The sequence below is a fragment of the Antechinus flavipes genome, chromosome 3, assembly GCF_016432865.1.
Source record: "Antechinus flavipes isolate AdamAnt ecotype Samford, QLD, Australia chromosome 3, AdamAnt_v2, whole genome shotgun sequence".
Lineage (NCBI taxonomy): Eukaryota > Metazoa > Chordata > Mammalia > Dasyuromorphia > Dasyuridae > Antechinus > Antechinus flavipes.
Window position 1 is genome coordinate 174,594,207 of NC_067400.1, and position 14,155 is coordinate 174,608,361.

Consider the following 14,155-nt stretch of genomic DNA (forward strand, 5'->3'; position numbering starts at 1 on the left):
TGAATTCATCAAGCATCAAGCATCAAATAGATGCTCTTTTAATATCTTTTCACTTATTTTAGGTATCAGCCACCTTTGTTCTGTTCTTCCTAATCCAAAAAGGTCATTCTCCTTGGCAAAATAAACAAGAAAAATCAGTGTTTAACAGCTTTGCCTTTTCAGCTGTCAATACGATAGTAACATCCACCCATCTATCTCCAGCAGAAGTCCTATTCCGTGCATACCCTTTGATCCAGCAATAATACTAGTGGACTTATATCCCAAAGAGATCTTAAAGAAGAGAAAGAGACCTGTATGTGTAAGATGTTTGTGGCAGCCTTTTTGTAGTGGCCAGAAACTGGAAACTGAGTGGGTGCCCATCAACTGGAGAATGGCTGAATAAGTTATGGTATATGAATGTTATGGAATATTTTTGTTCTGTAAGAAATGGTCAGTAGCATGATTTCAGAAAGGCCTGGAGAGACTTACATGAACATGGAAATGAGCAGGATCAGGAGATCACTATATACTTCAACAATAATACTATATGGCGATCAATTCTGATGGACATGGCCATCTCCAGCAATGAGATGAACCAAATCAGTTCCAATAGAGCAGTAATGAATTGAACCAGCTACACCCAGCGAAAGAACTCTGGGAGATGACTATGAACCACTATATAGAATTCCCAATCCCTCTATTTTTGTCCGCCTGCATTTTTTATTTCATTCATAGGTTAATTGTACACTATTTCAAAGTCCAATTCTTTTTGTACAGCAAAATAACTGTATGGACATATATACATATATTGTATTTAACATATACTTTAACATATTTAACATGTATTGGTCAACCTGCCATCTCGGAGAGGGGGCAGGGGAAGGAAGAGGAAAAATTGTAACAAAAGATTTTGCAATTGTCAATGCTGAAAAATTACCCATGCATGTAACTTATAAATAAAAAGCTATAATAATAAAAAAGAAGTCCTATTCCTCTTTTGATCTCCTTGTTTTCCCCAATATAGCTAAAAAAGTACAAAACAACATTTTTATTGTCAGTTTTCCTTGTTAGCCTCAGATCATCCTGAGCTTTAATACTCTTGACACTTATTCTATTGTACCTTATTATGCTTTTATATTCATCCTCTGTTCTCTACCTTTTCCATTTTCTACATATATCTTTTAAAATTCCAAGTCAGCTAGTGAGTTCCCTGTGCATCCACAAAAATCTCTACAGATGTCCTGTTTTTCCTCTTCTATCAAATTGTTTCTTTTTATCCTTTTAGAATGCTATTATTGAGAATTTTCTATCCTTTCTGATGTGATTGATTTTTCCTGTATAATTCTGATCATCAAGCTAAAACTTCATCTGATGTTAAAAAAAATCATCTAACTTCCACTTGACAGGTGATGCTGGCATTACTCAAGGTCACTTAACTAATAACTACGTTACAGTGAGGGCACTAGAACACAGGATTCTTGATCTTAATTATAGTACATTGCAGGTAACTCAAACCATGGTGGCCCATAATTCTTTGGAGAAATGGTTTAACAGCCAACAGATCTCCTTCTTAAAGTTTTCTAAATTATTCTCCTATATTTTAATGTCTCCAATTTTATTTCCTTTTTTCCCTTTTTCTTGGGCCAATCTAATTAGCTCCATTCCCTCCTTAATATTATGATTCAAACCCCAAGACTCTTACACTCTGGTTATTAAGGAATTCACTTGGGGGTTGTTCAGGTTTTGTTTTTCCTTGTCAAGGCTCAAAATGAAATGCTGTCCGACTAGGATTTAAAAATCTTCTATCCCCAAAGGCACTAATGCTTATTCAAAGTCTTTTTTCTGGGGCATTTGCAGATGATTCTAATTGAGACTCCTCCTCCTCTCCCTCTACCTCCCCTTCTATCAGCCTATCCAAATCCAACTCCTTCAACCTGTTTCTTCTAGACATTCACATTCAGAAGAGAGTCGATAGTGGCAAGCAAACTGAAATCCTACAAAATTCCACATTTCACCCAATCCAGTAACTTCAGTGCATGCATATTATTCTGAATTGTCACCTAGTCAAATTATGCCAACATTTTTGTTTGCTGAATGAGGGCCAGGGAGGGAGGACATGAATAAATCAGCTTTTCATAACTCTGAGTCATTCTGGTTGTCTTCCCCAAAATTCTTTCTCATTTGTCAGCATCTCTGCACTTCAGAAGCTGTTGGGACACTTTGAGGAGCATTCCTGCAAAGGGGTGGGGACAGGGTGGAAAAGAGAGGAGAAACGGTCCATGGTTTTTGTCATAGTTGTTTTCATTTTTTCCATTGTGCCATGTAATATTCCAAGCTCATCTCTCATTTATTATCTCTGATTACCCTATGGTTTCTTTCCTAATAGCCTTCCTCACAATAAATAATTGTGTTAGACTGTTCCTCCATTCCACTCTAGCCATAATCATTTCACATTTTTCCTAGATGAATCTCATGCTATTTCCTGCCCATATTTCTAACCTCTCCCGGGTTTTTCCTGCCTTCACTGGTGTTTACAACACCTCCCAATTTAGCATCATCTGTGAATTTCATTAAATTAGTATTTAATGTGTCTTATAGCATCATTAATAAAGATATTAAACAAAATCCAGGCTTGGAAACTGATCTCTGCAGCAAACTGCTGAACACCTCCTCTCTCCATGATATTCTGTCATTTATCATAACCACTTAAAGCTCTTCAGCCAGTTTCCCATCCACATGACAGGGGCTCACCTTCCCATTCAAAGAATATTTCCTCCTGAGACCCCACAAAATAGAGTGGTCTATCTATGCCAATCAGAGGAAAATTAGATGTTCTACATAGAGATCAGAACAATGCTTTCATATAATCAGGCACCATATATAACATTTTTTTCTTATTTTAACATCCTCTATAATATTTTGTCTATGCTTCCCCCAAAAAAAAAATCATCCTTCAAAAATGAAACTTTGTGGGGAAAATGAAACAGTAGCTTATTCTTTAACTCTGATTTTTTTTTTTTTAAATAATACCCTGTCTTGGGCCTTAAAAAAGAAAAAAAAAAACCTTTTATATGTTGTGGTTCATGCTTAAAAAATGGCTACTTTTTACCAGAGGAACAGCAATTTCATTCACTCCCAGCAATTCTCCCTGTCTAAACACCAAGAGAAACCCAAGGCATGCTTTAGGAAAACAAAACTTCTACACTGTAAAAATCACACCCGTGTAGCCGGCCAATCTCTCTCCACACCCTTTCTCCAAGGCACTGTTCTGTAAAAGTCTTTAGAACCACTGAGCCAGGGAATTTGCAAATGATCTCATGACTCCACTGAGACCCCTTCCTTCTGCACATTATGGAAGAACTCATGGAAAGCCTAGCCATAAATTCCCCAAGCTTGTGTAATTTCATAACCTCAGGTGTCAACCTTTCATTTTTGAGTTCCTATCATCCTACTACACCCTCATTAACCCAAGTCCATTACACTCATCAGATGAGGGATTATAGGATCATAAGTTGTAGAACTAGAAGGTCCTCTTTAATTTTTCAGCTAAGGAAACTGAAATTTTGAGAGGTTAAATGATTTGTTGAGTCATTCGGCTAGTAACTGCCAAAGGTGAAATTCGAACTCAGGCATTAAAAAACTCTTAAATTCAACATTCTAATCACTATAGCATGGTGCCATTTATTAGCAGCTTGAGTTCCAGACTGTGACTATGCAACCACTCTACATAAATTCTACAGTAGCAAGTAAGAAGGGAATTTGATCTGCCCTTTTAATCTGTTGGTGTGTGCTATATATAGGGGGAAAAAATGGACAAGCAATGATCCTAAATCTGAAGGGCATCTTTGTCTGTTAAAATCTTGAGAACTCTGGGTAAGCCTGAAAAGTATTTGAACTGAAGCAATTTTTTTGAACAAGCAGAGAAAAGCTCCCATCTAACAAACATTTAATAAGTACCTATATACAAGGAGCTTTATGATATATTGAACATCTAAAAGGCAAACTTTGATATTTGCAATGAATAAGAACTGATATAAAGTAATAGGCATAAAAAAAAAAAGAATTTCATCCCCACTCCAGACTTACAAATGACAGAAAATAGCTTGTTGACACTTAGATACAATCAAACAGTCCCTTAAAATATTAGGTAATATTTTTTTAAGTCTACTTTGACACTAGAAAGCAGACATACTTCAGGAGGTCTTTTGTTAATCAAAGATAAATGGTCACTTAAAATGGAGGCTAACATTTCAATTAAAAAAAATGGAAGGCGAAATGAAAAATTGGAATTTAATCTTGAAAAATGAAATTTAAATGATGAAATTAAGTTCATTTTATCTTATGTCTAACAAAATTAAGATTATAATTCTTAGAGTGTGGTATACTAATTTTTAGAAAAAAAATAATAAATCAAATGTTAGGTGTGTTTTTGAAGTTTCCCACAAAAATTGTGTGATAATATGATATAATATTCTTCACTGGAATGCTTCACTTCAGATCTGACTTTCACATTGCTATCATAAAGATACTTTTTGCTACAAAATACTGAAAATTTATTTTCTTGAAGGTCTCTATTAAAACTCTGAGATTCAAATCATTTTCCTTTGAAGTACCTACCACCAGCAACGAGGAGACACTGATAGTGGTTTGTGTTTTAAATCAGCAAAACAGTTCATTAGCGAATATTTTCATGTTATAATCATCTTTGCATCTCTACATTTGGAAACAACAGAATGGGACAGTAAATGGGAATCAGAGTTGAGCAATCCTTCCTTCAAGTCCCACATCTGACACATACTGGCTATGTGAACCTAGCAACTGACAATCTCCTAGTGACAGGCAACTTTCTATAACTGCAGAAGGATTCCCTCTGCACTTGTAAGGAGAAATGTCCTCCTTGAGAGTTTCCTAAAGCATTTAAAGTTCCAGACTCAAATAAAGCACAGTGTGATAACTATGGGGCCTCAGATAATGGATACCTAAATAATAAAAATTTCCTCCCTTCCTTTCAAAATATCTCCTTTTATAACACACATCATCTTCAAGAGTCATGCTTGTTAGGATAGACACAGTTCTCTTTAGAAGAGAGGTAACTCCAGAACTCTTTAAGAGTTATTCAGAGTATGTATACCTTTTTTTAATCTCTGAGCTTCTTTTCATATTTGAATCTTCCATTTGGGATAGAGACTAGGAGAGAAGGTGCCCCCTTGTCTAAGTTGCAAAACTTATAAAAGATTGAGTCAAAGACATTCTATGTTTGCTCATTGCCATATTTATTCTATTAGCAATCATTAAAAAAAAAAAAAAAACCTGAGAATCTGATAAAGCCTTAGCTTTATTTGTGTCAATCATGGGCAACAAAAGACTTCCGTAATGGGAAACAAAGATTTGCAACAAGCATTAGGTTTGATCTGTTTTTCTTTTAAGTCACATATTTCCAACCCAAAATTTACCTCCAAAAATCCCCTGATGTATATATTATAAAGTAAAAAGTTCCAGGAAATAAATAGAAACTCCACCATATAGCAAAACCTCAGAGAGGAAAAACAAGAATAGAAGGGAAAAGAATAACATGTCTACATCTATTTTAAGATTCTAAAAATAAGTAATATTGAATTGCCTGAATTTAAAGACTAATTCCAATGCTTCAACATGACATGAAGTAATTTTGTGTTCTCAAAGCCTAGGCCAATGAGCTCTAGCAGGTCTAACCAAGCTGAAAAGACTTAGGATATATAAATCCTGGGGAAGATTTATCATTTCAAAACTATTCAAGTTATGTTAAGACATAAGGTCATATTTTGGAGAGATTTTTTTTGGTCATCACAATTTGCTAAACCATTTACCAGAGCATGGCAGGACTGAAAACTGCACTGGAAGAAACGTACCTACTCTAGTAACCTTTTGAAATATTCAATTAATTTTAGAGATTTTTTAAAATTCACTTATTTTTAAGGAAGGATAGAAAATGATATCACTTTTCTTATTAAAAACTTTACTAGTGTATCCACTGATTAAATAACATGGACACAAACATCATAATATCCTTTCTCATGATTTTCCTTCTACAAAGGAGATGATCATTGATTTATAGCTGAAAGGAACCATAAATGTCATCTAGTCCCCAGATTCTTAAACTGTGGTTTCTAACTCCATATAAGGTTTCATAACTGAATGGGGGGGTTGTAAAATTATGATTTATTAACAGTAAATTTTTTATTTGCATACTTATTTTATATACCTATATACCTAGGGGTCATGTGAAAATTTCTTGGCAAAAGGAGATCATGAGTAGAAAAAAATTAAGAAGTCTTGAGGTAATCTAATCTTTTTATTTTGCAGGTGAGGAAACTGCCACTCAGAAAGGTTAAATGACTTGCCCAAGATCTCATAGGCATTAAGTGAAAGAGAGGAAGAGAAGGATTTGAACACAGGTGCTGACTCTAAAGCTAATTTTCCCCCAGCTGCACATTCTTACATTCCCTTTTTTTAAACAAATAGTTAAATGAATGCCAATTAATAGTCAAATTAAATGCCAATCTATAAGCAATCACTATTGCCCACCTCCCATGCTTGCCTACATATTTCCAATCCAATCCAGTAAATATTAGGTACTTCTAATAGCCAGGTACTGGGCTAAACACTGGAAATACAATTAATAAAAAGAAAATCTTTTCCCTCAAGAAGCTTACAAACTAATAGAAGAGACAACACATAAAAAGAGGCAGGAAAGGGTGTGGAAACCAGGGAGCTTTTTGCTTGCTCCATGAAGCTGAAAACAGGCAAAGTAGCAGATATATGTCCACTTATAGTAGTGCTGTAAATCTTTTTTTTTTAAATAATAATAGCTCTTTATTTTTCAAAATATATGCAAAGATGTTTTCAACATTCACTCCTACAATAACTTGTGTTCCAAATTTTTCTCCTTCCCTCTCCCCTTTTCCTCTCCCCTAAACAGCAATCTGAAATAAGTTAAATATGTGCAATTCTTCTAAACATAATTCCACCTTTATCATGTTGCACAAGAAAAATCTGATCAAAAGGTGTTAAAATGAGAAAGAAAAAAAAAACAATCAAGCAAGCAATAGCAACAACAAAAAGGGTGAAAATATTATGTTGTGAACCATATTCAGTCCCCACACTTCTTTTTCTGGATGCAGATGGTTCTCTCCCCATCAGTCTATTGGAATTGTCCTGAATTACCTCATTGTTAAAAAGAGCCAAGTCCATCACAATTGTACACAACAAGAAGATTATGTGATGATCAATGTTCTCTTGGTTCTACTCACCTTTACTTAGCATCTCCAGGACCTTCTGAAATCAGCCTGCTGATCATTACTTATAGAACAATAATATCCCATTACATTCCTATACCATAACTTTCTCCCCAATTGATGGGCATCCACTCAGTTTCCATTACTTGCCACTACAAAAAGGACTGCCTGTATACTCTTAAAGGTCCTACTCAGATGTCATCTCTACCATCAAGATGTTTTATCCCTTCAACCTGATGTGATTTCTCATTCCTCTGAACTTCCAGAGTACTTTATGCCTTCATAATGGCACTTATCATATAACACTTTTTTATTGCAATTATTTGTATACATCTTATCTTTATATTACTTGAAAACAAAACAGCCTCTGCCCATGCCTTTATACTTCCAGGAACTAGAAGAATGTCTTAAGCATAGTAGGTACAAAATAACTATTAATTAAATTGGATTTGATCCAATCCAAACTGGTCTAGTCCAGCTCACTCCCAATTCTACTTTTAACACTTTTCTAAAGATGAACACAGAATTTATTTTTCTACTATGGAGTTAACATCTGATAATAGAATTCTCTAGATTTATCTAAAAATAGACACTTGATGTACAAGTTGCTTTCTAAATATTACTGCTTTATGTTGCATAAGAGTACTTCCTTTAGAAACAACTCCTTATTTGAACATCTTATAAAAGAGAGAGAAGAGGTAAATCTCTGTTGAGTCTGTTATTCATACAGAGTTCACAATTCATACAGAAATAGCATTTAGTTCCTTAATGGAATGATGAAATACTGTTTTGTCTCAAAATTTCCTGACATACCTTGCCAAAAGTAGGGGTTTTGCTGCATAGCATTACATATGTAATTACTGACATCACAAATATTTTCAAAATCAAAAACTGGTAAGCCTTCTTGCCTGGTACCTTTTCTTACACCGTCTCCATAGCAACCTGTCATTTTTACTGCTACCCCCTTTCAAGGGACAAAGAAAACACAGAAGACATCTTCAAATTGGAATAAATTAGGCATGAATTCTTTATTTACTCAAACATACCACTTACATTAACGATTACCACTCACCAAAATTAACTGAAAATAATAATTGCTGCTAATAAAAAATAAACTCTTGTAAACAGAGTCCTCTGTTTATTCTGACAATATAATTACAAAGACTAACTCAATCCCTTGCCTTTATTCAATCCTTTGTGCTCAGTCTACTCAGTCTATCATTATAAAAGGCAGTATGGTGTAACAAAAAAAAAAAAACCCATTCAGTTTGTAATCACAAAACCTAAGTTTAAATACAAGCTAACTATTTGCGAAGGGTATATCGACAATGGGGCAAGTCATTGAAGTTTTCCCTGTCTCAGTTTCCTTATCTGTAAAATGGGGATAATACTAATCACACTGTCTGTCTCACAAGACTATTGGGGGAATACCATGTAATAAATCTTAAAGTGCTATGGAACATGCATTATTAATACGTACATAGGGGTGTGCTGAAGCCAACTTGAACTGGTTCCCAAGTGCCAATCATTAAATTTTTAGTGTGAGTATTTATACCTTGGAAATTGGCAAATGCTATGAAAAGGCTTGATTTCTTGTTTTATTGATTTGCTAAACTTGAAACAGTGATGGAGAAAATGTAAATAATGTAGGAGTAAAACTAAAATAAGGCAATTGGGTAAAACAATGGATAGAGCACTGAGCTAAGAATCAGGAAGACTCACATTCATGGATTCAACTCTGGATCTTAGACATTAGCTGTATGACCCTGGGTAAGTGACTGCATCATTTAATCCTGTTTGCCCCTGTTTCCTTATCTTTAAATGAGTTGCAGGAGGAAATAAAAAACCATTGCAGTATCCCAAATCCTGAAAAGTCAGATATGACTGAAAAAACAAATGAACAACAACAAAACTTAAAAGTATATTATTCATTCTTTTTTTTCCTTTAGAGGAAGTTGTTAAATATTTTCCAACATATCCCTGACTATCAGCCTCAATCATGACATTGCTTTTTACGTCATGAATTTTTTTCATCCATTTTCAAAGTTAATAAATTCAGTGAAGCAGCAGCAGGGATATTAGATATCACATTGAAACCTGAAGTTAGGAAAACACAATTCAAGGACCACAAGGCAAGTCACTCTATCTCAGAACTTAATTTTCTTGAAATTTAATTTTCCTGTCTATACAATGGGTTTAGTAACACTTACCTACAAGAGCTGTAGTAAGGATCATAAATAAGGTATACATGAAACTCCTTGCTGTAAAAACCTAACCCAGGGAAGAGCCAAATAAAGTCAAGAAAGAGTTGTACAATTAACTCAAACACTTAACAGGGTGATGTAACAAACCAGACACACTTTTTAGGGGTAGATAGATTGGGGGTGGATGTATCAAGGATTTTTTCAACTGTCTATGTTTCAAAATACACCAAGAATAGTAGATAATGGAGGACAGTACAATAGTCAATTTTGGTCTCTAGCAATATAAATCTTGCAATTCTCAACTATTCCTTAATTTATATAGAAACTAACATTACAGTTTGTTGTGTGGGAGAATTCCCCTGACAGAACCCTCAATTTTGGACCTTATTTGAAGGTGTTTAGTTAGTGAAGACAAAATAAAAGGATTTATCTAGATAATCTCTAAGAAGGGCCCTTCCAGGCCTTATTATTTTTTTATTTTATTTTATGAGATGGTTGATAAGAACCACATAAGATTATTTCACCCATAAGTCAATCCTATGACATGAGGAATAGCACCAGAGTGAGGCGCCAATCTATTTCTCCTTGCCTTAAACAACTTTCAGAAAGGAAATGTAATAAATCCACATTCTACAAAAATCGGGGTGGGGGAAGGGGGAGGAGAAGGAAACAAACTCTTCCCCACTCCAGCCATCTCAGTTATAAAGTAAATCATAACACTACAATTTATTTCCCTAGGTGAATAGGAAGCCTAAAATCAAGGTTTGAAAGTTTTTATTTTTTTAAAACCATTTTATTGATGATTTTTTTTTGTGGTTCACTATTAATTCCTTCTCTACTATAGAACCCTCCTTCTACAAATATTTAATATGTAAAAGATTCATGATTTTGTCACAGGGAACTTCAGTTACATGGTAGAAAATTACAGAGAAGTGATTTCCTATAATCACATACATATTGTCAAAAGACAAATCTAAAGCTGGATCAGTCAATCAAGAAATATTTATTATGTGCTTATCATGTATTATGAAAAGAAATACTGAATATTTGATAAAGACATGACCTTGAAGCCAGGAAAACCTCAACCCAAATCCTTTCTGACAAATAATGTCTGTATGATCTTGGACAAAGCTCAGTTTCCTCATCTATAAAATGAGCTGTAGAACAGAATAAGAAAACCACTCAGTATTTGTTCCAAGAAAACCCTAAATAGTGTTAAGAAGGATAAGAAACAACTGCAACAAATTCCTCCATGCTTCACACAACTCTTTAAGACCATAAATCAGAGAAGTTGCCAACCTGTTTTGGTAGGGAGAGTTCTCTACATCATTGAAATCACATGCCCAGTTACTAAATGTCAGGTATCCAGAACTTCAAAACCAACACTCTATCCAGATGAGGGACACTAGTTAAGCAAAAAGACAAAAGTACATTAATCAATATAAGCAGTGGATGCAATGTTCTATTCCCATAGTCTACCACTACTTCAGAGACAAGGGAAGGGGTCTTTTATCAATCCTACGTAATTGAGCTTTATTGAAGCATATAATCTAATTTCTGGTCTTTTATTCATTTTGCTTCACTATATTTTGCTTCATATAAGTCTTCCTGCATCCTCTGAATTTCTCACATTATTAATCTCTTATTGCAGAATAATGTTCCATTACATGCATATACCACAATTTGTTCAGCTTCTCCCCAATCAATGGATATCCAGTACTTTGCTAATACAAAGTACTGCGATAAATATGTTTGTATTAAAACAAAACAAGGAGTTTCACATTTTCTCAGGTTCTTAAAGACTTTATAGAAACAGGCACTTGTCACTCTGCCTCAAACCATTCTGCAGGGCAACCCAGGCAAGTAAAAGTGAATAATGACAGAAATGTTAAATGAAAGAAGTCTCTGGGAGAGATGCTTTCATTGAATCACAAGATGTCACCCCAGAGTAATAACAGACCTGCCAGCATTTAAAGAGAATTGACTTCTGTAACAGTAAATTCTACAATGAAATTGGCCACTCTAAATAACACGAATGGGGTTTCTACACACATACACACACACACACACACACACACTTGCTTCACATACTCCCATATCATGATAAAAATCTTCTCTTTGTACAAATATAAGCTTTTCTTGTCAGGGATGGATAACATTTTTACCCAATGGAGAAGAATATACTCCATGTATATATTCCAGTTATATATTTTGTAGTGGAAAGAAGACTAAACTTAGAGCCAGTAAGACTTGAATCAAGTCTCCCCTCTGGCATTGGTTTATTGTATGAGCTTGGGAGAGTCATTCCTGGAGTGAGGTGGAGGAAGATGAGAGAGGAGATTCCCATTCCTCATCCACAAAATCAAGGGGTGTTATGCTAGATGACTCAAGTTTCCTTCAATTTTCAATATTCTGTAGGTGCTCTCTACTTCTCAAGCCAACATGTTAAAAAATCTTTCCTTTGCCTCTTCCCTTTTTGAAGTCAAAACAAGGGATAGTTTCATTAGTATAAAGAATTCTCAATGAGCAAATTCCCTCTACCATCACATTTGCTGTACAAATTACAGTCATACAGAGTTGTCTGGGAGGTCTTACTTAAACCCAATATTTTCTGTCTTGTAGACTAGTTCTCTATCCACTACACCATGCTGTCTGAATTTTTAAATTGTCTTTCATGCATTAACTTCAGTAGCATGTGATAGTATATATTATATAAACTTTTGGAGCTGATAATATTAGATTTCAAAATTCCTTCAATGCAGAACTTTGGAATTCCCAAACAGTTCAGTGTATACAAGTGCCAACAGCATCATTTTGCATCTGTCTAGTACTGTCTTGCTTTCCTTTTGAGAGAATGGAAATATGTGAAAACAACGAAGGCCACCTAATTTTAACTGCCTTCCTCTCCAAAGTAATTAATTCCTGAAAAACAGGTCTGAATGACCAAGAAAATAGATCTTTATAGATTATTTTAAGGGGAAGCAGTGTGGTGCAATAGAAAGACTACTACATTTGAAGTCAAAGAACCTGGATTTGAATCCAACTTAAGACTCTCCTCTATGTCATTTTGGCCAAGTCAGTTTCATACCTATCTAGAACTCAGTTTTTTCATCTGCAAAATGAAAAGGTTTAACTAGATGACCTCTAAGGTTCTTCCAGCTTTAAATCTATGATTTTATTTTTTTACTTTAAATCTAAGAATTTACATGGATAATGGTAGTCAACAAGGAATATATTATAGTATAATTATAGTATAACTAGTATATTCATAATTAGGTTCTCTATAAATCAATTATAATCATATGCAGAACAAATGTTTGTTAGCTAAAGAATCAAAGAAATATAACCTTAAAGTCAATAAGAACTGGGTACAAGTATTGCCTTCAACACAGATTATTTATGAGGCCATAGGTTATTCACTTAACCTCTTAGTATCTCAGGCACATAGCTAGGGCTGTAAAATTATATTGACTTACAACTCTGCAATGGTAGAAAGAGCTTACCCACTTGGAGTTTCCCAACACTAATTTAATTATAGTTACAACACCTCCCCAATAAAAGTATTGCAAAAATGGTAAGATACTTTAGAGATCATCTATTTCAAATCCTTAATTTTATATATGAGTAAGACAGGCTTAGATGCTGTTGCTCTACATACAATAGATGCAATAAAATCCCATTGAATTTATTTCAGTCATAAAGTCCAGGTCTCCTATCTCTATATGTTCCTTCCATGACACCTTAAAATAGACTATGCCTCTGTCTTCATTATCATTCAACTGTCTCCATCTTATAAAAAATGTTATAGTTGGATTTTAACAGAGGACAAGGTCCATATATTTCACAGACATTTAGGATATTAAAGTATGTTGTTTCCAATAAGCAATAATTATAGTAACAAGCCAAAAAGTTATTTCAAAAAAAATAAACAATTACAGCTGACAAAGGAAATATGAACATGACAAAAGTTAATGAATTCATTAATAGCTATTTCCTGCTTACAGGCATGGGCCCAAATTTAACATTCCAAAATGAAGAGAAAATGATGATATATGACGTGATAAGTGGGTGTCTCCATGTTATATAGCCTGCAGTCATGTCTATATTATGCCATAGCAATCAGATGAAAACAGAAAAATCTGTTAATAAACAGGTTGTCTTGCCATCTTGCAATTGTGCAAATCTGAGTTTCACAGAATTTCAGTACTAGAAGGAATCTTCATGACTATCCTAGTTCAAACCATGCCTAAAAAAGAATCCCTTCCAATACATCTCCCAGAAGAGGTACCCTAATTTTCCAAGTCCTGCATTGATGGGGGAGTTTTATTTCTCCTGAGACAGTCCATTACACTTTTAGAAGCTATGAAAATAGCTCCTTATATAAAGATAAAACTCACTTCTCTAAATTTCACTTAAAAATCTATAACAAGTCGATGAATTTCTCTGGGATTCAATTCCTTTATTTGTAAGATGTTGGAGATAGCAGCAGACCCAGAATCAGGAAGGCCTAAATTCAAATCTGGCTTCAGACACTTCCTAGAAGTGTAGGAAGTCACTCAACCTCTGCCTGTTTCCTCAACTATAAAATGAAGGTGATATTAATTTCTACCTCCCAATTTTTGCTTTGAGGGTAAAATGAGTAATATTTATAAGGTACTTTGTAACCTTGAAGGGCTATATAAATGCTAGTTATTTTTA

General features: G+C 34.5%; 1 protein-coding gene across 2 annotated transcripts in view; it reads right to left on the minus strand.

Annotated features, from left to right (window-relative positions):
- The window catches only part of SH3RF3 (SH3 domain containing ring finger 3), a 573,569-nt gene that overhangs the window by 462,575 nt on the left and 96,839 nt on the right, over positions 1–14,155 (minus strand). The window lies entirely within an intron of this gene.